This window comes from Lissotriton helveticus, chromosome 1_2 (assembly GCF_964261635.1).
Source record: "Lissotriton helveticus chromosome 1_2, aLisHel1.1, whole genome shotgun sequence".
Classification (NCBI taxonomy): Eukaryota; Metazoa; Chordata; class Amphibia; order Caudata; family Salamandridae; genus Lissotriton; species Lissotriton helveticus.
In genome coordinates, this window is record NC_136058.1 from 287,789,792 (window position 1) to 287,816,979 (window position 27,188).

Sequence of the window (27,188 nt, forward strand, 5' to 3'; positions counted from 1 at the left end):
TCGTTAAGAGTCACACCAAGATATTCAAAGGTGGCTACTCTCTCGAGCCGCACGGCTCCCAGTTGTGGATTCGGGCGCAGTTTCTGGCTCGGGTTCAAAACCATGAATTTGGTTTTTGTGGCATTAATTTCTAGCCCTCTATCAAGGCAGAAGGCCATGAAGGAGTCGAGTATCCTTTGTATACCCATTGGGGTTTTAGATAGCAACAGGGTGTCGTCCGCAAACATAATTGCGGGCACCCTGCTGCCATTTAGTTTGGGGGCGTCAGTATAGTCGGTGGCATTGAGATGGGCGATTACCCCGTTGACAAAAAGGCAAAACAGGGTCGGCGCCAACACACAGCCCTGTCTTACCCCTCGGCCAACGGGGAATCTATCAGTCAGTTCCCCCGATCTCCCACACCTCACGCGGGCGTAGTTACTGTGGTGCAGCCTCTGTAAGATTGACAGGATATCTGGGGGGGGACCCATCTCTGCCAAGACGCTCCATAGTTTCCCCCTGGGCACCAGGTCGAAGGCGGCCCGTAAGTCCACAAAAATTGTGTACAAACTGCCGCCGTCGAACTTTGCTGTCTTCCAATAGATTAGATTCAATCTAAAAACCTGGTCCACTGTGGATACCCCCTTCCTAAATCCCGCCTGGTAGGGACTAAGGGCTCCCACCTCCTCCATCCAATCCTGAAGCCTGTTCAGCAAAACCCTACCGAACAGCTTCTGCGGTACGTCTATCAGACTAATCGGTCTGTAGTTGGCTGGGAGGAGAGGGGAGCCCTTTTTAAAGATGGGGACCACCTCTGCCCCCAGCCAAGTACTAGGGATTTCCATCCCACCGAGAACACTGTTGAAAAGGGCAGCGAGGTAAGGCGCCCAGACAGTGGGCTCCTGTTTAAACAAGTCCCCCGGTAAGCTGTCCAGTCCCGGCGCCTTCCCGGAAGCCAGGCCTGAGAGGTCAGCAGTGACCTCACCCAGTGTTATTGGCTCCCCTTGGTAGCCCGGCCCGTCCACCTCAATAGCAGCAGGAAGTTCTCCCGGCTCAGAGCTATATAGGGACTGAAAATGAGTCTGCCAGACCCCAGGTGTTATATTAGGCTCAAGTGCCGATTGTAGGTTCCCTGACCCCCCGTTCACTATCCTCCAGAACATGCGTTGATTTTGAAGCGCTAAAGCCTTTGTGAGTTCTTCCCACTGGTTTTCCTCCCATTCTGCTTTAGCCTGGGCAAGAAGCTTTTTATAGGCTCGCCTGCTTTGTTTCAGGCGTTCCCCTCCTGTACCCTCCTTAATTACTCCAAGAAGTTCTGTTCTAGCCCGTCTGCATGCTAGATTGTACCACAATGTTTTGCCTTGGCGCCTCTCCCTTGGCTTTCGTGAACTACTAGTTAAATGGAGTGCCGCGATTTTTATAAGGTACTCATGGGCCTTATACAATTTAGTCTGGGAGTCTATATTGTTTACCTCGATGTCATAGCTCCCCATGGTTTCCAAAATCAGAATAATCTCAGCATAGAGCAAAGGGAGTTTATCCTTGGTTGTAACCAGGTGCTCCCACCTGATTCTTCTCCTGCTATTGTCCAGGGTTTATTCCCTTCCACTGTAGGCACTAGAGCTTGGGGGCCTGGATGAACAAGGTCGAGCTCAAGGGCATTGTGGTCACTCTCAATCCTTTCCATCACCCTAAAATCCCGAATTGTAGTCCACCTCACTAGTTGGGCCAGGACGTAGTCCAAGCGGGACTCTCTCCCCCGTCTATTGTAGGTAGTTTTACCAGGTATATCGGATTTCATTCGCCCATTACAGGCTCTGATTCCGAACCTTAGGGTGAGGGCAGTAATTTGTAGTGCTTGTGGGGTCCAAGCTTTCGCGGGAGGTGCTTCCACCGTATTTCTATATGAATGCAGCTTTCTTGACCCTGCTCACTTCCGCCTGCATTGGCCATTGCCACTGTCAGTGCTGCCAACTACAGTAACACAGCTACTAACCATCACACTCCTTCAGTCGTGAACGTACCGTAACAGCGTATATTAACTCTCTCTCCTACTAATGTATTTAGATAAATTCAATAGAAACATCCGCAAACCCCGTCTACCCCTTGACGAAGTCGATGATTCACTCGCATGGATTAAAGTAGTCTTGCAAAATGTTGACATCATTAGGTCATTTTACAAACAGAAGGTTTCGTGCCCATGAAGTATGCGGAAAACTCATCATACAAAACTACTTTCAACGTACACGGTTCAGTGCTGTACTCAGACGCCAGGCATGTGAATCTCTAAAGTGCCCATGCTTGCTTGTTAAAGAAATTAAAGTATTAGCATGGCATTAATTACTCGGATATGGTACTACTAGAAACTTTTAAAAAAAACAACACAGTGTTGTTTATCATATAAGTAAAAAAATGACGCGCGCTGCTACTCTGACAGCAGACCAGTATTAATGTCCGTAATGTATAGAACTTTCTTATCGTGGCTGCTGTTGCGCCCATATTTACATTACATGAAGAACTATATTTTTCTTTTTATTGAACACGGTCATGTGCTTAGACACAGAAGGTACACTAGTGCACACAATGTAACTAAGTGCATACAAGTAGCATGAACCAGGTTCCAATTACAAATTCAGAAGTGAAAGCAAGCAGCATACCTCGACAACAACAAAACAAGTCAGGTATTGCGAAACTCACCGCGCACTTACAAGCTTCCTGGGGTACATTTTGGGGTGAGGGGAAGCAGTGCACCGCGACTTAAAGATCCTTATGTAAGTATGCATAGAAAGATCAGCAGGTGGCAGGAACGGAGGAAGAGCACACAGTAGGACAGCGTGATGCACAGTGAAAGGATGCCTGGTGGAGTGAAATAAGTGTAGTTTTAAAGAGATGGTCTCCTCAGTGGTCTCAGGACTGTCAGTCAGTGCGCAAATACGCACCTAGGACTAGGAGGGACGCCGGAGCTCGCACAATTACATCTTAGATCACTTACAAGCCTGCACAACAAATATTGATTTACTCCCACTAAAAAAGGACGACAAAATTAACTTTGCCAGCTCGTTTCACAACACGACCAATAAAATGTTCATTAAACGCAAACTTACCCAACAAGCTGAGCCGTGGGAGCAGCCTGTCGGCGGACGCCCAGCCCAAACAGTCACAGCGTGTGAAAAGATGAGATCGCAGCTGCTTCTTAATTTGCATCGCACTTTCACTTTAAGTAAAAGCGCGATTCAAAATTAAACACGCAGCTGCCCTTCGACTGGAAAAACATAGTGCCGACATCACTAACATGCATTCTCATGGAATGCTCACACAAAGAACCAGCCTGCTTATCAGTGCCGCATGCCTCATGAACAGCAGACTCCCCCTGCATTCCAAAGGAACTGCTCACGAGGCGCGCGACGCGATCCGATTCTTAGGACAGGAGCGGCGGTGAAAGATGATCTGAATCTGGTCAGAGGGACCCTGCGGCCCACGCCTGCCTACCGTAAGGTTCAGCCTCTAAGTGACGTCAGGCGGGCACAAGCACTTCCGCGCAGGCGCAGAGTGTTCTTGGCCGCTTCTCCGGCTCCGCTTGCTGATGGCGTACAAGAGGCGATGGACTGTACTGGAGCCCCTGGCCGCGTCGCCCCCGCCCGCCCGCCGTAGCAGCACTGGAGCCCCTGGCCGCATCGCCCCTGCCCGCCCGCCCATCCATCCATTGGGAGCCGGGCAGAAGGAGCCCACAAGAAAACAGGGATTCCAGCAAGAAAAGAGCGCGGTGAGGTAAGGGGTGGGGGGCATGTGTGTATGCAGTGTGTGTGTGTGTGCGTGTGTGCCTGCCTGCGTGTGTGTATGTGTGTGTGTGTGAGTGTGGCTGTGTGTATGTGTGCGCGCGCGACTGCATGGCGGCATGGCTGACTTCCTGGGAATCTGAGATAGGATATGTGCCGGCCGTGCGCACCCACGAGGTGCAATCGGCGCGTGTCCGAACCCTGTCTCAGATTCCCAGGAAACTGAAAACAATAGTTGTCGAGCTAGACAGCGCATGCTACGCATGCGCAACTCTAGCTCGACCTAAAAAGGAGACAGGAGATGGGCACGCGCAGCCGGATTCGGATCAGGTCACGCGCACGCGCGTTCACCATCTCCTGTCTCCTCCTTCTCTCCTTGGAAGCCTCATGCACTTCTCGCATACACACACACAACCACAGCCCCTGCTTTTCGCACAAGCACGCATGCACACACACGAGCGCCCACACACAGACACACACGCATGCACACACACAAACACACACAGACACACGAGCGCACATACACGCACACACACACACGCACACATACAGAGACACCCCCGCAGCCGCCGCCGCCACCAACCCCACCCCCCCAGGGGTGAGATGTCCCCCCCTCTTTCCTCGCACTCACCAGAGAGTTCAGCGCGGGCCCCGCCGAGCAGCAGGAGGCAGGCAGCAGCGGCGGCTCCATGGTGCTCGGTCCGTTCTTTTGTCTGACTGACTGCCGGCCTGTGCCCCCTCTCGGCCTCCTATATAGCTGCGAAAGCGAAAGAACAAGGACCAGTGCGTCCCTCCTACGCACTGAGCAAGCGCGCGCATGCCCGCCCGCCGCGGAAAGAGAGTACGGACAAGGACCCGGGTCTAATATCAGCTGCGCACGACCCGAGAACAGGTAATTTTTTATTTATTTAATGCTTTTTTCTATAGCGCGGACTTTATCCGAAGGCGTCAGAGTGCTTCACAATAGGAACAGAACTAATACTTGAGAAAATTACAAGAGAAGCAATTACAAAAGCAAACTTTAAGTGACATGAGGCAAAAGTGACAATTGTGAGCGAACAAATACAAAAGGTTGCAAACGGTACATTACAGGGACTTTGTCAATGCATGCTAATGACAGTGTGTGTAATGACCAAGTGATTCCAGCCACTTGTGGAACTCACTATGGAGAGGAGTCATTCCTGTTGCATGTACTGCACCTCTTTTCTTCCGATTACCTCGGTCAAGGGCAAGTCTAAGGCGAAAATAACAATTTCTTTGAATGAAATCATTTTCATTTCGGAAGTGATTTATTATTATTACAGTCTAATGTGCTAGGAGGATAGCTGTCTGTGCATGCAGTGAGTAGAATTTAGTAATAAGGGATTAAGCGTCGGCACATTTCAGCTGTTCCCAAGTTTTGCTTGCCTCACCCTCACCAGTCATTTGGATAAAATTAAAACGCCTACAGTAAGAATCAAAGGCTCGCCCTCACAAGTCGAACATCTCATTTGAATGATATGATGCCCGTCTTGAGGGGGCTCGTGTTTCCGTATTTAGCATTAAGGCCCAGGCAATTTAATGAAAACATCCCATTTCGTTGTGCAAGACAGGTAGAAAGTATTTTACAGTGTAGTTTGGCCGCAAGATTTACACTGTGATCTGGATTTATTTTGTGAGGACAAAACTGAAAAGTGTAACACACGTGAAGAAATAAATGAGTATTAAAGATGCCTGCTCTCAGTCGTGTGTGCAACCCTTCATGCATCTCTACTTTCAAGAAAGTTCGCCATTTTCATTTTCCTAATATATTCTTAAGACTTTCATCTATTAAGTGGATGAAGTCAGTCATGGTCTGCAATACATATTTGAATGTTTAACCTTTAGCAAAGGGATTTTAGGTTCCAATTAGTTTTGCTAAATAAACACTAAATTGCAATGTCCTGCAAACACACTGCTTGCAGTGACACAGGCCGCTTTAAAGGATATGTGTGGGGGCAGTGCGACCCCCAAGGGGATCTGACCGTGTTTACCGCAGACTTCACCAGAGTTGAGTTGATAAAATGTGCTCTAGGTGAGATGTCTAAACAGGCAGGCGCTGCTAAAAGTTGGCTCCAGCAAATGGCCTGTGACTAGTTATAGTGCTTCAATATATGGCCGCCAAGTTCCTGGTGGCTTCCCTTGTGCAAAATGTACTGTTAACGGTACTCATTTGTACACTATGTTTTCAAAATGTATTCGGGGAGAGCCATCCAACCCCCCTTTGAAAGAGTTGGGCTCGCTCATTCACTTTGTCCAGTTCAAGGTATGTATTTAGGCCCCACCTCATTTCCCATTTAAACATCACAGCCACCACTTTGTATACACCCTAACAGTACCTACCTCCAGAAGTGGACTCATTCTCTCAACCAGCCAAACACACACACATTGTGTGTGTGTGTCTCTCTCTCTTCCATTATAAAAATAGCCCAGGGGAAAATGCTGAAAATGATGTACAGAAATGTTAGACCACGAAACAACCCTAAAAGCAGCACTTGCTTCAAAGCCCGGTCAGAGGTAATACACTCTATGTAAATGAAACTGTAATGCTAAACAATGTTATCATACCAGGTATTTAGGTATTAGACCTCAGAATAAATGCGCTATCATACACAGCATCACTCAACGCCACAGCATCACTCAGCGCCTCAACACCACAGCACCACTCAGCACCACAGCACCACTCAATGCCACAGCATCCCTCCACGCCACAGCATCACTCAACGCCACAGCACCACTCAACGCCACAGCACCACTCAACGCCACAGCACCACTGAATGCTACAGCACCACTCAACGCCACAGCACCACTCAACAACACAGCACCACTCAACGCCACAGCACCACTCGGTGCCACAGAATCACTCGGCACCACTGAATGCCACAGCACCCCACAACATCACAGCACCACTCAATGCCACAGCACCACTCAATGCCACAGCACCACTCAATGCCACAGCACCACTCAATGCCACAGCACCACTCAGCGCACAGCACCCCTCAACGCCACAGCATCCCTCAATGCCACAGCATCCCTCAACGCCACAGCATCACTCAATGCCACAGCACCACTGAATGCCACTGCATCACTCAGCACCACTGAACGCCACAGCATCACTCTGTGCAACCATTCAACAACAACTGGTTCTAATATGTTCTCTCAATGTTTCACGATTTATTACAAATGTCACAAAAATATGTTAATATTTCACTTCTGTTCTTGGGTTTTCATCACAATAAAATACACTGAACATAATCTTCCTAAAAGGTATTTACAAAAGTTTAAGCTATTGCCATTATAAATTACAATAACTTTTATTTAAGTATTAATTATTAACAAAAATAAAAGCCATTGTTATTTGTAATATTAATACATCTAAGTCATGTAAATACAACACATATTGCATTAGAAATGCTATAGGTGTCACGTTTGCGAAAGTTACAACTATTGGCATTGTAAATGACAAAGCTATTAATTTCGCTATTTTCAAAACCAACACATAAATAAAATATTTGTCATTTACAATACCAATACCTCAAACTTTCCTAATGCGAGACCTATTGCATTGCAAATGCTTGTTCTGTCATCTGGGCGTACTAAAATGAATGAGCCGGTCAGATCCTCTGTTACAGGAGTTTGTGCTGTGTGAGAGGCGGATAAAGGGGCGATTTAACAGCTTGAGCTGCAATCCTGGAACAAGGGTTTGAGTCCCGGCTGCGGCTTTACAGCAAATCACGAAAAGACCCCGCGGGGAATTAAGGGGCATATTATCAAGGGATTTATCTCCCCTTTTTTGGCTTTAAAAGCCAAGAAAGTGGAGATAAAACTATCTCCCTATTACCTAGCTGTCGCTAACACCAGTTAGCGACAGCTAGTAGGAGATAGCGACCATCTTGGGCCCCTGCTTTGCATGTCAGTGAAATTTATCACTAATGACATGCAAAGTGGGCGTGCCAAGATGTTAGCGACTGGAAACAGTCGCTAACATCGCTATCTCCTATTACCAACTTTTGGAGATATTCGCGCTAAGCGCGAATATCTCCAAAAGCTAACACCTGCCCTGAGCAGTTCTTAGCCATGTTATCCAATGGGAGGTGGATAACATGGCTAAGAGCATTAGCTCGGTAATGCATGAATATCGCTGACTTTACAGCGATATTCATGCATTTCGGACGATTTTTATCGTTTCAGAGATAAACCTTGCTAATAGCAAGGTTTATCTGCGATAAAAATCGCCGCAGCTCGGCGATAAATTATTATCGCTAACCAAGCAATAGCGATAATTATCGCTATTGCTTGGTAATATGCCCCTAAATATTTATGTAAAACTGCCCACGTGTAGTGGAGGCAGACTAATGCTCAAGTAAAGCGTTGTAATACCGAGAAAAGCAAAATTGCGCAATGAGAGCAACAACAAAAGTAAACCCTGATACATCTCGAGCGTCACGTGTGACTGAGTAGTGTTGTCACGTGGGCTCCGAGGATTTATTTGCATACCCACAATCCTCTTTGACTAATAATCCTTTTCATATACTTGAAGTAATTTTCCCACCTAATTTATCAGAACATGAGTGAAAAAGTATTCTCCAGAACATGTTTCTAGTTCCAATTTAGTTTTCCTGCTCACACTGAGTCTCCAAAGAGTTATGTTCACTCCGGTCCCTGCCACAGTAAATTAACTGTCATATTTTGGTTTCTCTTCTAACCGAATAAATCTTTTGCCTTTTACTAAAGATTTCTGTGGAGAGGTACATTAAAGAGTTTCACTTAATTTTTGAATGTTCTATCTCTGATAGAAATGCCCAACTCAGTTAAAGACAAAAATATCGAAATGATCATTGATATGCATTAGACCCAATTTCTATATTGTTTACTGGATGTTGGGGGAAATCAGATATTATACCTATTGGAGCAAAAATAAACTCAAGGGGGCATATTATCAACAAATGTGATATCTAAATAGGCTTAGAGACATTTGCTATTAGCAACAGTGAATCCAGCGATATTCACGCATTAACGCCAATAGGGTCTTAACCTGAATATCCAACTCCCATTGGATATACAGGTTAAGAAGTGGTCTGAGCAGGCGTTAGTTTTCAGCGATATTCGCGCTTAGCGCAAATTTTTTAATCGCTACGCCTGCGTTGATAATAGGTGATAGCGATGTTAGTGACTGCTTTCAGTCGCTAACAGGTTGGGTATGCCCACTTTGCATATCATTAGCTATAAATATCGCTGACATGCAAAGTGGGCCCCAAACCGCTCGCTATCATCTACAAGCTGTCGCTAACGTCAGTTAGCGACAGCTTTTAGATGCTAATAGGACGATGAAATTATCGCCGCTTTGCGGCCGAAAACGGCTGCAAAAGTGGCGATAATTTCGTTTCGCCTGCCTTGGTAATATGCCCCAAGATCTTAAAACTGTTGCAAAGCGCTAGTGCACAACACAGATTGCATGCAGTGCACAAAGTTCAGCCTCTTAATTTCTTATGCGCACAGTCTATCATAGCTGCCAAGTTTTGAGATCGCGAATATATAACATTTCAATGGTTTCAATGTACTTTTGAGTATCATTTATCTGCGAAATGTGTGACACTAAGAGTGACTCCTTCTCACCATTATAACTATGGAATGAAGTGCAATGTAAGAGCTAAATATCGGAATTTACAATATTTTGAAGAATGAGAAGCTCTATAAGATATCTTGAACCAAATGGAAAACTCCTGAAATTAAAGTTCACTAACCTATTATTTATTTATTTATTTAAAACATTTGTAAAGCGCAGCTGTCACCTGGCAGGTATCCTGGCGCTGAAAGCATTACTCCTGAACTAGAAGCAGTGGGAACTGTTTTAAGGGGCGCAGGGGACTAGGGGAAAAGCCTACAATCTCTTTCTAATATGACCATACTGTAAAACAATTGGGGCAAAGCCTTTCACAGCAACGAAGACACACTGGAAGGAAGTTTGCAGGGGGCTGTGAGGCACTTGCTTAGCCTCACAAGGCATCAATTGTAGATCAACACTGTGCAGCAGGCACTAAGTAAGTTTTAGAGGCCAGTGTGTCTAGAAATATACTGAGATTAGGAAGAGCATGCCGCGGGCTCAGTAAAATATGGCTACAAAATTGAATGGTGGCGTAGTAGGCTAATGTAGGCCGAAGAGCTGCAGACAGTCCAGCCCTGAGCTGTCAGAGAGCTCACGTGTTTCTGCCAGCCAGACTGGAAAAGAAACACCCCCACTCCAGGCAGGACTGGGACAGAAAATAAACCCTGCTGTAGACTAAAAGGGGCAGATTTATGATGGGAATGCGCCACGTTTGCGTCACGCAACTGCAGCGTAAACGTGGCGCATCCCTATGACCCATTTACAATGTGACGCATCTAGGCAGATGCGTCACGTTGTAAAGCCCTGCGCCACTTGTGGGTGTTCCGGCGCAGGGTGGGCGTTCCGGGGCAGGTGCACCTCGCAAAAGTGGCTGAGTGAAATCTATAAGATTTCACTCAGTCACTTTCAGGCCAATGCTGCGTCAAAACCCTGCGCCTGCCAGGCGTAGGTCTTGACGCAGCATTGTAAAGATGGGGCACCCCCGAGCCTTGCTGGAGCTGCGTTGCTCTTGCGATACAACTCCAGCAATGCGCCACCTTTACGGCACAGATGCGTCACGCATCTGTGCCGTTTTTGCCCCATGGTGCGCCGCATTGTAAATGTAAGTAGCTGCACAAACAAGCCAGCAGGCTGTCTGGGTTGCCTCTGTGCCGGTGAGGATCGCTTGGCTCAGCTACTAGCTGCAGCCCTCTGGACACTGCAGTTGAGCTCCAAACGATTAACCACCGCGCTGCCGGCCGCCTCAGTGATGGCCGTCCATGATGGCCCGCTGCCCTGCCTTCTTCTGCCTGTGTCGGCATTGCAGGAGCTGAGCTCCTGATTGCAGGAAGCAGTTCAGCAGGAGCAAAATGAAACTGATTTCAAATACGGTACTACCCACCCGCCGGCCTATAAGTGTGAGTTTCATACAAACGGACATCCCTGACCAGTATGCCGCTCTCGGGTGATTACATTCTAGTGTTAAATTGTTTTCACTTGAGATCAGCCAGCCCCGAAACCGGCCGAGCAGAATGCACAGCGCACTTCCTGTCACTCTTCACTTTTACCAAGTCATGTTCTACCACTAATCAGACAGCGCTCTCCAGCCAGTGGACCGCAGAGCTGAGGCGCTATATATGCTTAAGAATGCATTTGCGGACCTCCACAATGAAATGCGTTAGTCTAACGCCTGATGAGTGGTACTTGGCAGGGCAGCTCCTTCCTCCAGTGAAAACTTCTATTCGTTGTTTTATAAAAAGGCTTTTTACAACCATTCTAATTGTATGTTTTCTTTTGGATTGGCATCAGGTTTCAAAGTTTCATTGTTTATTTTAATGATAATGTCAGTGTGATTCAAATTTCCAATATTTTACAGTATTTAATAAATAATGCCAAATCTGCAAAATATAAGTTAGATGCTCACTGTGTGAGGGTGGAAGGGCACCGCACCCCATAATAAATAAGGATTAGCAAAGCCAATACTTCTCACCTATGCGAGAACTATGGGCTTTGGCAATGTGTTTTAGCCAAGGGAGTGCCCGACATTGTACTATTCTGAGGTGAATCTTCATGTGTCACTACTTGAGGAGCACCCTGAGGACCAAACATGAAAGCAAATGGTGGCTTTCTCAGTTCACACTTTTTCTGGTTGCCACCGTGGAGGTGCTTTGTATGGGCAGAGTGGGTGAGCTGTGTCCCCTACAACTGGATACCCGGTAGTTCCACAAGGAAGTGGAAAAGTTTGTCAAAGAGTTTGGTCTGGTGGCTGCTGCCCAAACCAGTGGACTCCTAAGATCGCCCAATGCCAGATCCGTGCTAAGGACATCAGCGAACCAACTGACGCACTCCCATCTGCGAAAGCGACCCACATGTGGTTCACCTCCAATCGCCTGACCAACCACCACAAGGACAACGCCTGGATGGCCACCCAAGGATGTTTGCCAGTAATAGCCTTCATGCAAGCAAGAGGGCTTAATCGATACAAGTCCTGCCTAAAAGGATGCACGCGGATGAGGCGTCCTTCCATGTCTTCTGGGAATACTCCTAAGTGCAGGAACTGCAGAAGGACCTAAACACATAGGGCCCGATTCACAGAATGAACTTAAGACTCAATCCTAAACTTACTACTATTTTGGTATTCACAGAATGCACTTACTACTTTTGGCATTCACAGAATGAATTTACTACTATTGGTATTCACAGAAGTTAGGATTTTGTCTTAAGTTTGTCTTAAGACAAACTTAAGACAGACTTAAGACAGACTTAAGACAAAATCCTAACTTCTGTGAATACCCAAAGTAGTAAGTTCATTCTGTGAATGCCAAAAGTAGTAAGTGCATTCTGTGAATACCAAAATAGTAGTAAGTTTAGGATTGAGTCTTAAGTTCATTCTGTGAATCAGGCCCATAGGGCCCGATTCTCAGAACTAACTTAAGACAAAATCCTAAACTTACTACCATTTTCGTATTCACAGAAGGCACTTACTCATTTTGGTATTCACAGAAGGCACCTACTCATTTTGGTATTCACAGAAGACACTTAGGGCCCGATTCACAGAATGAACTTAAGACTCAATCCTAAACTTACTACTATTTTGGTATTCACAGAATGCACTTACTACTTTTGGCATTCACAGAATGCACTTACTACTTTTGGTATTCACAGAATGAACTTACTACTTTTGGTATTCACAGAAGTTAGGATTTTGTCTTAAGTTTGTCTTAAGACAAACTTAAGACAGACTTAAGACAGACTTAAGACAAACTTAAGACAGACTTAAGACAAAATCCTAACTTCTGTGAATACCAAAAGTAGTAAGTTCATTCTGTGAATACCAAAAGTAGTAAGTGCATTCTGTGAATGCCAAAAGTAGTAAGTGCATTCTGTGAATACCAAAATAGTAGTAAGTTTAGGATTGAGTCTTAAGTTCATTCTGTGAATCGGGCCCTTACTCATTTCGGTATTCACAGAAGTTAGGAGTCCTAACTTTAGGACTCCTAAATGCCTTCTGTGAATACCAAAAGTCTTAAAATTGGGATTTTTCTCAATTTAGTAGTAGTAAAGTTAGGACTCCTAACTTTAGGACTCCTAATTGCCTTCTGTGAATACCGAAAGTCTTAAAATTAGGATTTTCCTCAATTTAGTAGTAGTAAAGTTAGGACTCCTAACTTTAGGACTCCTAAATGCCTTCTGTGAATACCAAAAGTCTTAAAATTAGGATTTTTCTCAGTTTAGTAGGAGTAAAGTTGAGAAAAATCCTAATTTTAAGACTTTCGGTATTCACAGAAGGTAGTAGAGTGGGGTAGATTGGAGTTACGTGGGATAAATTAGAGTGGGTGGGGTGGGATGGAGTAGATTGGAGTGGTGTATTGGAGTGCGGTTGATTGGAGTTGGGCAGATTACATTTGGGTAGATTAGGGTGGAGTAGGGCAGACTGGAATGGAAAAGGGGTAAATTGGGGTTGATTGAAGTAGAGTGTAGTGGAGTATAAGGGGTACACTAGAGTGGATTTGTGTAGATTGGGATAGAGTGAGTAGAGTAGATTGGGTAGTTTGGAGAGGAGTAAGGAGATTGGAATGGGGTTGAGAAGGGTAGATTTGAGTGGAGAGGGTAGATTAGGGTCGAGTGGAGTGGATTGGGGTAGACTGGATTGGGGTAGAGTAGATTGGAGTGGCATCAATTTTAATGGAGTGGGATAAACTGGGGTAGAATGGAGTTGGTTAAAATTGAGTGGATTGGGGTAGATTGGAGTGAGATAGATTGGACTTCGGTAGATTGGGATGGGGTAGAGTTGGACCAAGTAGAGTGGAGAGGGGTGGGGTAGAATGGAGTGGGGTGGATTAGTGTGGGCTAGGTTGGAGTAGGGGTGTGGGGCAGATTGGAAGGGTAGATTGGAGTGGGGTCAACTCGAGTTGGTTACATCAAATTGGAGTAGATTGGGATGATGTGGGGTAAAATGGAGTGGAGTGGAGTAAAATAGGGTAAATTGTAATGGAGTGGGGCAGATGGGATAGATTCAATTCTATTGGGGTAGATTTGAGTGGGGTATGTTGGTGTAAAATGAAGTGGGGTAGATTGGGGTGGAGTGGACCGGGGTAGATGGAAGTGAAGTAGGATAGATTGGAGTATAGTGGAGATTAGAGTGGGGTAGATTGGAGTGGGGTAGATTGGGGTGTAGTGTAACGGAGTTTGAGTGGGGTAGATTCAAATAGATTGGACTTGAGAGGTTTAGATTTGAGTGTAGTGGAGTAGAGTGTAGTGGGGTAGAGTGGACTGGGGTAGATTGGAGTGGAGTGGGATAAATTGGGGTGGAGTGACATAAATTGGGATGGAGTGGAGTGGGGGTAGACTGGATCCGGGTAGGATAGATTGTAGGGGAGTCGGGTAGATTGTAGTGGAGTGGGGTGGATTTGAATAGAGTGAATTGGGGTAGCTTGGAGGGGAGTCGGATAGATTGGGGTGGAGTGGAATAGGGTAGATTGTGATGGAGTGGAGTAGGTTAGACTGGAGAGGAGTGCTTTAGATTGGGATGGATTTGAGTGGGGTATGTGGTATGAGTGGAGGGGTGTAGAATAGAGGGGAGTGGAATAGAGTGGCGTAGAGTAGAGTGGCATGGAGTGGAGTAGAGTGGTGTGGCACGTCATAGAGCGTCAGAGTGGAGGGGTGTAGACTGGAGTGACGTGTTATGGAGCTGAATGTCGTGATGTGTCGTTGAATGGAGTGGCATGTTGTGAAGTGTCATAGAATGAACTGGAATGACATAAAGGGGCATATTTACAAGGGAACAGCTCGACTGGAGCATCACTGGAGCACCAGCGGCACTATGCTCTGCTTCATATTTACAAGGCAGCGCTACGCCACGTTGCAAGGCTTAACGCTGCCTTGTAAATACGGCCCTTTGCGATGTATCACTTTGTGTGAAAGGGGCGTGCAATGGGTGTTGCGGTGGGCATTTCAATGCAACACCTATTGCATTTCGACGCTGCCCCAGATTTACAAGAATTTGTAAATCTGAGGTTTGCCAAAAACTAAGGCCAGTGAAAAGCAGGTGTTCGAGTGGCCCAAGGAGGAGAAATATTGCAAAAAATTCTGCAGGACACATAGAGGGAGCAAAACACAATCAATGGTGTGCCTTCCTGCACAAAACAATCAATAATTAATTGAGATTTGAGAAGTAGCAAATCACCATTGTTGATTGTTTATGTGGAGGATGGGACACCTTCCTGCACACAAACAATCATCCCTGCAACACAGGCACCCTTGCAAAATGACACGAGGGTGTCTGCACTGGAACTAGGCATCTATTTTCAGCCCGGCGTAAGGAAAAACACAGCAGAGCGCCCTATTCTTGTGAATACGGTGCATACCTGGGTTTTTTAAATGATGCAGCGTGACACTGCAAAATTGCTCCCACCGCCTCGCTGAGCCATTTCCAAGTAAGTATACCTCAGAGTGTTGTAGAGTGGAGTGGTGTAGAGTGGAGTATGCATGGTGTGGTAGAGCTCTGCCATTACAGACAACACATTTTCGATTAAAATGACCATTGGCATACAGTTTTACTGCGCACAAGCGATAATGTGTGGAAATGTTTTACAATGTGCAAAGGTGTTGTCATCATAATTAATTAACCAAATTACCATTTGGTATTGGCTAGGAGGTAGTCGATCCTGGTATCTCATTTAGCAAAGCTAGCGCACTCTCCTTATGCAAGTGACTTACAGCATTTATCCCTACTGCTCGTGGCCGAGGACCTCTTTGCCTTTTTTGGACAAGATCTAGCAGTGAGTTGGGGGCTGCTGGAGTTAAACTTTATCTTTGAAAAGACCCCTGGACATCTTCGCTGTTCTTCACTTTGTTGGAAGAGTTCTAAACTTCTCTCACCTACTTTAATGTTGCTTCACTTACACTATTTCAATATTGACCATTGATACAGCACAATTTTCTGTGGCATCTGGTATAGTCCTGAAACAAATTGCACCACTGGTGGTATGGACTTTTTTTTATATCAGCTGAAAGTGTATTCTGAGAGCAAACATCAGTACAACAAATTCAAAGAACAGTGAAACACATCTGGCTCCACAATAACAACAGAGAGGATGGTTTCCAAACCATGAAGGTTTATTAGCTATTTAATCAAAGTTATAGACGTTATTCATTTAGTGAATAATGTATCTGTTAAGCATAAAATACAGTAGAGTTAATCCATTTTGAGTCATGAGATCAGGTACATTGGGCCCGATTCACAGATCTAACTTAAGACAAAATCCTAAACGTACTACCATTTTCATATTCACAGAAGGCACTTACTCATTTTGGTATTCACAGAAGACACTTACTCATTTCGGTATTCACAGAAGTTAGGACTCCTAACTTTAGGACTCCTAAATGCCTTCTGTGAATACTGAAAGTCTTAAAATTAGGATTTTTCTCAATTTAGTAGTAGTAAAGTTAGGAGTCCTAACTTTAGGACTCCTAAATGCCTTCCGTGAATACCGTAAGTCTTAAAATTAGGATTTTTTTCAGTTTAGTAGTAGTAAAGTTGAGAAAAATCAAAATTTTAAGACTTTCGGTATTCACAGAAGGCATTTAGGAGTCCGAAAGACAGGAGTCCTAACTTTACTACTACTAAATTGAGAAAAATCCTAACTTTAAGACTTTCGGTATTCACAGAAGGCATTTAGGAGTACTAAAGTTAGGAGTCCTAAATTTACTACTACTAAATTGAGAAAAATCCTAACTTTAAGACTTTCAGTATTCACAGAACACATTTAGGAGTCCTAAAGTTAGGACTACTAACTTCTGTGAATACCGAAATGAGTAAGTGCCTTCTGTGAATACCAAAATGAGTAAGTGCCTTCTGTGAATAGCAAAATGGAAGTAAGTTTAGGATTTTGACTTAAGTTAGTTCTGTGAATCGGGCCCATAGAAATCAAATTGTTTAAAGAATAAAAAATGGAAGGTTTCAGTTCCATAAAGGAATTTCTATAAACCAAATAAAGCATCTTATGGATGGCTGCGGAAAATCCTAAGCAGTAGGTGCCGAGTCTGAAGTGAACCGAATAAAGTTTCAGAATAGAGAAAGACATTGGTGAGATATAGGGTCTCAAGTTGGAGAATCAGCAGAGACAGGGAACGGAGTAATGACTTCATCCAGCAGTCAGGACAGGATCTCCTCAACTGTTCTAAGACACAAAGGTAAATACATTGGATCACATTTACAAGGGCTGGCGCATCCGTGCATATCATCAGGGATGCGCCAGGTAAGATGCGTCATGCAAGTTTACCCTTGAGCCACCACAGATGTGCCGCATTTACAATGTGACGCATCGTGGCGCAAGGATAAACAGATGCGTGGCGCATCTGATGGCGTAAGGGCGGCGCATTGCTGGAGTCGTGTTGCAAGCGCGACGCATCTCCAGCAATGCTAAGGGGCTGCCTATACCTAACATGCTGCGTCACGCCTTACGCCTGCTTCAAGGAGGTGCAGGGTTTTGACGCAATGGCGTTGGAAAAGTGACTCAGTGAAATCTTGTAGATTTCACTGCGTCACTTTTCTGAGGCTTTTTCCAACGGAACGCCCACCCTGCATACATTAAACCTGACACAGGTTTAATGTGGTGCAGGGCTTCACAACGTGACGCATCTCCCTAGGTGCGTCACGTTGTAAATAAGGCGCAACATGGCGCATGGTTTACTCCGCCGCTGCGTCACAGAAGCGACGCAACGGCAGCGTAAATGTGTCGCAAGGGGCTTGTAAATCTGCCCCATTGCATTCTGTCTAGAACTTCTTCCTACCAACCACCCAGCAATGGGGCCAATCAGGTTGCGCCGTCTTCTTGGAGCAGGTAAACTCCCATCAGGAGTCAAAGGCCCACACAGATGCGGGACCTCGAATGTGCCCTCGGTCCAGACTGCATAGTACATGAGGATCTTTCTTAACCCTAAGCACAGTGTAAATAACAATAAACTTCTAATTATTCCTACTTGCGCTACCATTTCTAAAAGCAAACAATGAGCTACTCTTCTAACTGACGTAGGTTATCTTGCACCTGAAATGATAAAGGAAAGCGTAGAAAAACATTTTGAAATCAACATCATGTGTAACAGTGATAGGCTTTGAGCAGCTGAGGCCTACTCGCAGTCAGGCCAACGTTAATAATGCACATTTGGTTTAACGTGAATATACTAACAGCTAATAATTATTCTTCAATTATATAGAGTGTAACTTCTTTGTATGTATAGAGGCATATTGATATATGGATCAACATATGATTACTAAAGATTGTCACACACTACATTTTAGCTACTCAACAGGGACATCTAGTAACAAGTTTAGTTACTGCACCTTTGTGCTATTAATGCAACTGGTGCATCTAGTAAGAGATTATGGGGCATATCAACAACGATTAGAGATAAACATCGCTAAGCGCGTTTAACAATGTTTATCCTATCGCTGGATTGCATCGCCGTGATAGCGCTGTATTAACAAATCTTTTCACAACCGCAATAAGAAATCCAGCGATAGCGGGGAAATCGCCGTTATGCAGGGAACACCGCTGGTTTCCCAACGATGTTCCCTGCAAAATGGCGATAACCTTGCTGATACGACCCTGTGGCCGTATCAGCATAATCCACCCCCTAAGTTAAGCATAGGTAAGTCAGGATTTTAGCTGACGTTAGTTTTTGGCGAAAACAGCAGTTTTTGCCAAAATCTAACATGTGTTAAAATCCTGTGGGCTGCATGTAAATATTGCGTTGTGCACATCAGCGAAATTTTACAAGATAGTCCATCAGGGGTATGCCCAGTGAAGCCCACTTTGCATCTCATTAGAGATGCAAAGGGAGGCATCAGGAAAAAGGGTGCGAACATGCGATTATGCATGTTAGTCCCCCTCTTGTAAATAGGGCGATAGTTTTATCTCTGCTTTTTTGGCTTTTAAAGCCAAAAAGTGGAGATAAAGCCCTTGTAAATATGCCCCTTAGTTACTGAATCTGTGAGCTGCTGATTCAGTAGGGACATCTAGCAATGGATGGCTTGTGTTACAGCATCCTTGTGCTGTTGATTCATCAGGGACATCAAATAACTTTCATGTGTTACTGCACCTTTGTGCTATTGATGCAACAGGGACATCTAGAAGTGGCTTGTGTTACTGCATCTTTGTGCTACTGATTTATTTATTTTCCTCTTGTCAGGGCTTCGTATCTGGTTCAGATACATCAATCGTCACCTTACACAACACCCTATTATTCGTCAGTTATTGGTAATAAACTTGAAAACAAGTGCAGAAGCTATCCCATTGACCTTTTCCCTGTGAAGGGAAAGGGTCACATTAGTCAAATACATACAGTAAATAACTATATTTACTCCACCTGTCTTCATCCACCTTCTCCTCTCCCCTGTTGCCAACCGGTTCCTGGGTTAAAGAAAGAAAGGACAATACAGGTTAGTGATCCATCCAGGCCCCACCATGTAAGGGTACAAGAGGTCCTCAGTTGTCGTCTTCATCTGATCCGTCCAGTGCAGCGTAGTCACGCAGGAGGCTGTGGATCATCTTTCAGCACACCAGGGTTGATGTCTCCTTCTTCCCTACTACCAGGTGGTTTCTGGAAAACAGAAGAACATATTTAAAGCAGCACATGAGCCTCCAGCAGTCCAGGAGGTCACCCAATGCATGTGTCCCTGGGAACAAGCCATACATCACAGAGTCCGCGGTGACGCATAAATTAGGTATCCACGCCCTAAGCTTTGTACCTAGGGCCTTCAGAAGTTCCTGTGCTTACATGCACTCCCAGAAGAGATGGTATGTCATCATGTCCGCGGTGCACCCTCTCAGGCAGGACTTGTATCGGTTGAGTCCTCTTGCGTGCATGAAGGCTCTCACGGAAGGTCATCCGGGCATCCTTGTGCTGGTTGGTTAGGCGCTTGGATGCTATGTTTCCCCACACGTGGTCGGCTATGGCAGAGGGGAGGGCACCGATTGGTTTGCTGATGTGCTTTGCTCGTATCTGGCATTGGAAATGATTCGGGGTCCATGTGGCAGGGCGGTGGCCACCAGCTCAAACTCCTTTACGAACCTCTCCACTTCTTTGTACACCCATGGGGTCTCCCAGTTGTAAAGGACGGCGCTCACCCACTCTGCCCATCTGAGGTGCCTCCACGTTGGCAAAAGGAAGAAGCGTACCATCAGAAAGTCGACATGGCTCTCATCCTTGGTCCTCAGGGTGTTCCTCATGCAGTGGTACACAAAGATTCCCCTCAGGATTTTAGTGATGTCTGCCACTCGCTTGCCTCACTTGTTATGGGTCTTGAACATCACTGCCCTCTTCACTCTGTCCATCTTCTAGCTCCAGATGAAGTAGAATATCATTCTCATGATGGCCTTAGCTGTTCGGGTCTGCACCGGCCGCACTTGAGCAACATACTGGAGCACTGGCAGGGCCTCGTTCCGCAGGAGTAAAGACTCCCCTTCGATCATCAGCTTCCGGAGTCCCAGCTTCTGCCTCGTCTTCACCAGTCTCTCTTCCCAGGTATTCTCTGCCGCACCTTCTCCGCCAAATCAGACTCCAAGGATCTTCAGGAAATCCTGCTGGATGAGGAATGGCAGACGGTCTCGGGTGGGGTCCAGTGGCTGAAAAGTAGGGTTTCTGACTTGGCACTGTTAAACTTTGCTACTGATGCCTTCCCAAACTTGATACAAGTCCTTTCCAGCTCTTTCACAGATGGTCCATCCGAGCAGAAGACTGAGATGCTGTCCATGTAGAGGGAAAATTGCAAAAAACACAGTTGATGGACTGAATGTAGAACAATGTCATACATTCACCCCAGTACAAGGATCTGGGCCTAAATCCATCGTTTTTTGCACTCCACACCACCCTGGGTTAGACACTGGCTATATGCAAATCAGCTCTGACCCTGTGCCTCATGGGAACAGTCCAGTCCAAACCACCAAGCCATGTCTTTCCCAGACCAGAATCAAGCATCCAAGGACCAGTTTCTGGCTATCAGCCTTCATTAGCCTGGATAGCTTGACTTCAGTGGTGTGGAGAGCCTGGGACTCACGTCTGAGCATACCCAGCCCACTCGGGGTGAAAATTGCAAAAAACACAGTTGATGGACAGAATGTAGAACAATGTCATACATTCACCCCAGTACAAGGATCTGGGCCTAAATCCATAATTTTTGTGCACTCCACTCCACCCTGGGTTAGACACTGGCTATATGCAAATCAGCTCTGACCCTGTGCCTCATGGGAACAGTCCAGTCCATGTAGAGGGAGCACTTCACCTCGCTCTTTCCCTTGCTTCCTTCCGCCTTCACTCCTCTGATGTTCCTGTTCTGCCAGATGCGTTCGGCGAGGAGCTCAATAACGCAGATTAACAGGAGGGGGAAAGCGGGCAGCCCTGCCTCACCCCCGATCAGACAGGGAAGGGGTCGGTTCTCTGGCCATTTACCAACGCTGTGCTAGAGATGTATCTATACACTGTGGTCACCACGTCACAGAAGAAGTCTACTAGTCCCAGTGCTCTGAGTGTCCAGTCCATGAAGTCATGATAAATGCGGTTGAACGCCTTTTCCTAATCCGGGTTGACCAAGGCTGTTGGGACCTTGGCGCCCTTGACATACTCAATCATGTCCTGAACCAGGGCCAGACTGTCTGCGATTTGCTGACCTGGTCAGAGTGGACTATCTTCGCTATCACTTTCTTTAGGCGGTTAATTAACACCTTCACAAGAATCTTGTAGTCCACATTGAGGAGAGAGATGGGCCTCCAGTTCTTGAGGTCCTCTCTCTCCCTTCTGCTTGTACAAGAGCGTTGTCATACCCCCAGGCAGGATTTGCCCACCATTTCCTCTTAGAGGTACTAAAAGTCTGGCCTGATTAGGTCCCACAGTTCGACATGAAGCTCCACTGGGAGAATGTAATTTCCAGGCGTCTTACCCCTCTTGGAGGTCGTGCAACCAAGTTTAGCTCTTCCAGGGTGAAGGGAGTGGTCAGGCCTTCTCTCTCTTCCGAACCATGGGCCAGATTCACAGAACTAACTTAAGACAAAATCCTAAACTTACTACTTTTGGTATTCACAGAAGTTAGGATTAAGACAGACTTAAGTTGGGATTCTGTCTTAAGTCTGTCTTAAGTCTGTCTTAAGTCTAGACATAATCCTAACTTCTGTGAATCCCAAAAGTAGTAAGTTTAGGATTTTGTTTTAAGTTAGTCCTGTGAATCGGGCCCCCAGTGTTTTTGAGATGCCCTCCAGGAAACTATCCGCCTGGGCTCTCTCTGAGAACTTCAATGAGTAAAGCTCACCATAAAAGTCGGTTACAACTTTCATAACTTGCTCCTTCTCACTTTGGAGGTTGCCCTTTGAGTCCCGAAGCTCTACCAGCAGTGTGTGGGCTAAGTGAAGTTTTTTAAAGAAGAACGAGTTGCATTGCTCGTCCTTCTGGAGGTTCTTGGTTTTGGTCCGGAAGATGATTTTCCTGGATTCTTCCCTGAAGTTCTCCGTGAGCCCTTTTCAGGTTTCATCCAGTTTGTCATCGACGTCCCATCCCCTGAGCTCGAGTTCTTACAGTTGCTGCAGTTTGCTCCGCAGCTTTCTAAACAACCTCTTCTTTTTCCTTGCAGCAGCTCTGCTTGCATCCTGGAAGAAGTTCCACAACCTGTCCTTCACCCATTTCCATCACTCGCTGAAAGAAGTCCCTCATTTCCCTCCACTCTACATACACAGCTCTGAGGTTTGCCACTAACTCCTTGTTTTCAGCAATGAGCAGTTCAGCTTCCACGATCCTGGTCTGGTGGGGAACATCCCTGCAAGTTCCCTCTCGAAGCTGGCTGCTCTGTGATCAGAGAAGTAGTCGGTGACCTTGGAGCTTCGCCCATGCTTTACCGTTAGGGAAGTGAATAGGAAGCTGATCTGTGAATGCACGGATCTGTCCGGCCTACTCCAGGGAACATTCCTAGCATTCGGCCCCATGCTCCCAATGACATCCCGGAGAGGTGTCTCACCTATAATCTCCACCAACAGCCTGGACATCGCATTCATCCCTGCAGAGCCCGACCCAGTGCGTCCATCCAACTCTACTATGCAGTTGAAATCATCATCCATCAGAATGGTCCTGGAGGTCATGAGTTGCATCCTGAGCACTGTGAACATCTCAAGTCACTCAGCCTCCTCTGAGGGGGAGAGACATTAATGAGCCTAACAGGCTCAGCAGCCCAGGAGCCGCCCACGACCAGCACATTGGGCCCGATCCACAGAATGAACTTAAGACTCAATCCTAAATGTACTACTATTTTGGTATTCACAGAATGAACTTACTACTTTTGGTATTCACAGAAGTTAGGATTTTGTCTTAAGTTTGTCTTAAGACAGACTTAAGACAGACTTAAGACAGACTTAAGTTAGGATTCTGTCTTAAGTCTGTTTTAAGTCTGCCTTAAGACAAAATCCTAACTTCTGTGAATACCAAAAGTAGTAAATTTAGGATTTTGTCTTAAGTTAGTTCTGTGAATCAGCCCCTCTGTCATTGACCTGCTTGGTGACCTTGTCCACGGTGAACTGCCTCCCCTTGATTAGAATTGGCCACTCCAGATGATTTGTAATTGTTTCCTCCAGACCAAAATGATGGGACATGCGTCCACTGCTGTTTCAGCTGGCTGTACAATTGGGCGAGCGGAATTCTGCACTTCAGCAGAAAGTAGATATCTAGGTTCTGTGCAGCCAGGAAGTGCAACGCGCCAACCCACCTAACCTGATCCTTCAAGCTCCTGACGTTTAGGGTGAACAATGATAAAGCCATTGTCTCAGCGCTAGCAGTCAGTGTCTGGTTTCCAAACCTTTCTGTGAGGAGGGCCACTAAACCGGAGGTACTGAACCATCTGCTGGCCCTCTACCACTGGTGCTGTCTCTTCAGGGTTTTCAATGGAGAGCTCTATGGTGACCTCTGTGACATCTATCCCCATGATGTTGTCCTCCTCGTCCTTCTCTTACTTTTCTGCTCCGGCATCTGCTGCTTCACTGATCATCTGGTGCAGCCTCTGCAGGTACTCTCGGATAGCTTCTACGGGATTGTACGGGGTGTTCCCGTCATCCTCCATGTTGCTGTCCTCCATTCCAGAGTCCACGGTGGTGTATCCGTCCTCTGTCTTCTTGTGTTCTTGGGCCTTGATGAGCTTCTTCCGAGAGTATAAGTTGTCCTTCCTAGGCCTTGTGCTCTTCCTGTTGTTCCGGGAGAGGGTCTGGTCTCCCGTCTCCTCCTTGTTGATGTCGGGTCGGCCATGATGTCAGTTGGTGGCGGATTGGTTCCTGTCTTCCCTCCTGACCTGGTCTACCTTCTCCTCTTTTTCTTCCTTCTCCTTCTTTCCTTTGTCCCACAGCATCTGCAATCTGACTTTCTTCCATTCCTCCTTTATCACCTGGTCGGCGTTGCTGCTGCTGCTGTTATCTGGCTAGGACTTCTTTCTCTTGTTCTTCTTCTTCTTACCCTTTGCCTTGGCTGGGGCCTCCTCCTCTCCCTTTCCTCCTTTCTTGGCACCTGTTTCTGACTCTGGGTCCAGCTCTCTCTGGTTTTCCGTTGGTTGGGCCTCAAGTGCTCCTTCCCTGGGGTCTCCATTGGAGCACTGGGATCTACGTGCTTCTTCCTCCTCCATTGGGGGTGTTGGTTCCTCTGCTGTAGTTGGTTCCGCAATTGGGTTGTGGTTGTGCTGGGCCTGGTTCTTGAGGTGGCACCACCTTCAAGGCTGGTTTCTTCTGCTCGACCTTCTGGTTGGCTCCGGTTTCTTGTCCACTTCTTTCCTTGCAGCCTCCAGGATGTCGTTCACTTTGGTGTTGGCGGTGGGATCCACCAGTGTTGTGGGTCTTTGTTTTGTGCTGCTGACTCAACAGCGATGTTTAGTAATGGCTTGTGCTATTGCACCTTTGTCCTGTTGATGCAACAGGGACATCTAGTAACAGCCTTTGTCACTGCACACTTACTTCTGAACGCATAGGTCCGTATAATGATTAGACACATGGGGCCTCATTTATGAAAGCCTTGCGCCACCAGTGCGTCACTTTTTCCCATGTTAAAAGTGACGCACCGGCGGCGCAAGGCCTTCATAAATAAGGCCCATGGAAACCAGAGAACAGGAGCAGTGCAGCACAATATTTACTAAATATGGCCTGCTGTGGCTCTCTTCCCCAGCACGGTGCACAAACAGGCTGAATTGCAGCACAACACACACCTCTGTTCACTATGTGCATGGCCACTGAATTTTGCGCCAACAACGATTTCCACAGTTATAAATTTGCAGCATTTTCCTTATTACCCATCATCTGCTGCATAATCTGCCTGAATGGTATAGACACGGATCACTTTATAGATGTCAGGTATTAGCTGTTACGGCTGCATCTATCCTCACACTTCTCTGCGACACCAATGAGTAAATGCCACCACATGTTTGTTTATGGCACAACTTCAGCCATTTCCACAAGCCAAAACACTCTACTGTACTGTACTACCACACTTCTTTCCATTCATTAAAACAGAATGTTTAAGCAAGCCATCACTCACTTGTTTTGTCTTCAAATGCCTGCATCGGCTCAGCCACAAAACATATTAGGAGCATTATTCTGGTCCTGACAGTTGATATAAAAAAACTCCCTGTGTAGACCGCACAAAAAATCGCACTGTTCCATCTATGGCTCTCCACGAAATAGCATGATGCCCATCTGCAAATGCACCTTGTCGCCTCAACAGGCGTATGAAGCGCTCTATAAATACAACTACAATACAACATACTTGAGCCCAACAGCACTGCGAGGATATACAGGGTAAGACACAGTCCAAAATCTATTGACAAAACCTATTTGAAAAAAGTAGTATAACTAAATAATAATATTAAATTAATTTATTTAAAGATATAATGTTAGCAGCACAGCAACAAGACTGCACATCAGAGAAGAGCCAGCACAACTGACCCAATGAGTTAAACATTCTTAATCAGAGTTCCAATGGAACTGGAACCCTGCATAAATAAAAACACTTGTACAATACAAGTTGGCAATGTAACACATCTCCCTTATATAAAATGGAAGAATAACATATTAACAAAAATAGAAAAGGAATGAAACTAAAGAGAAAACATTATCTAACATAGTCTAAAAGTTTTGCAAGTAGAGCCCTAGAACGTGTCGAGTCTTTGACTCTATTAGCTACAGAATCATGTTGTAGCTCAGCTGAATTGGCATCCTAAAACCAGACATAATTGTTTACATCCGGACCTTGAATCCCAACATTAACATTGTCAGAAATATAATTGTTCTTGAAAGTTCCATGATACTTGGCCACATGCCTGACATTCCCAACTTTGCCATCTTGTGTTATGAATTCCTGAACACTCTGGTAATCTTAATGGGTTTGCACACTTTCCTACCAAACCAAGGGTCATATTACCAACAAGTAGCGATAATTATCGCCAAATAGGCTTAGCGTCGATTTTCTTATCGCTACGTATCGCTGGATATGTTAGCGGCGAAAACATGCTATTAGCAACGTTTTTCTCAATTGTGCTAAAATATCCAGCGATAGCGGTGAAATGCGTGAATATCGCTGAGAATACAGCGATATTCACGCATTAGCTACAAAATGCTCTTAGCCATGGTATCCACCTCCCATTGGATAACATGGCTAAGAACTGGTCTGTGCAGGCGTTAGTTTTTGGCGATAGCGGGAATATTTCCATCACCATGCCTGCCTTGCTAATAGGCGATAGCGATGTTAGCGACTGCTTTCAGTCGCTAACTGGTTGGGGACGCCCACTTTGCATGTCATTAGCGATAAATATCGCTGACATGCAAAGCGGGCCCCAAACCACTCGCTATCGCCTAAAAGCTGTCGCTAACATCAGTTAGCAACAGCTTGCTAATAGAGCGATAGAATTATCGCCGCTTAGCGGCCGAAAACTGCCGCTAAACCGGCGATAATTGCCTATTGCCACCCTTGGTAATATGCCCCAAAGTTTCTTAATTCTTACATATTCACCAACTCTAAAATCAAGGGCCCGATTCACAGAATGAACTTAAGACTCAATCCTAAACTTACTACTATTTTGGTATTCACAGAATGCACTTACGACTTTTGGTATTCACAGAAGTTAGGATTTTGTCTTAAGTCTGTCTTAAGTCTGTCTTAAGACAAACTTAAGACAAAATCCTAACTTCTGTGAATACCAAAAGTAGTAAGTGCATTCTGTGAATACCAAAATAGTAGTAAGTTTAGGATTGAGTATTAAGTTCATTCTGTGAATCGGGCCCCATGATCTTTAACATTCCACCTCTTGTCATACCAAACTT

The 27,188-nt window shown here is 45.7% G+C and overlaps 1 non-coding gene and 1 pseudogene across 2 annotated transcripts in view; one reads left to right on the plus strand and one right to left on the minus strand.

The window, feature by feature from the left end:
• Nucleotides 1–27,188, minus strand: part of LOC144807854 (DBIRD complex subunit ZNF326-like) — a 263,958-nt pseudogene that overhangs the window by 228,731 nt on the left and 8,039 nt on the right. The window contains exon 2 of the transcript XR_013606476.1: nt 19,228–19,271. The product of XR_013606476.1 is annotated as a DBIRD complex subunit ZNF326-like (transcript). The remainder of the gene's footprint in view (nt 1–19,227; nt 19,272–27,188) is intronic.
• LOC144808121 (U5 spliceosomal RNA) lies at nt 8,458–8,573 on the plus strand. The gene has a single exon (XR_013606652.1). It is a non-coding gene; the product is annotated as a U5 spliceosomal RNA (small nuclear RNA).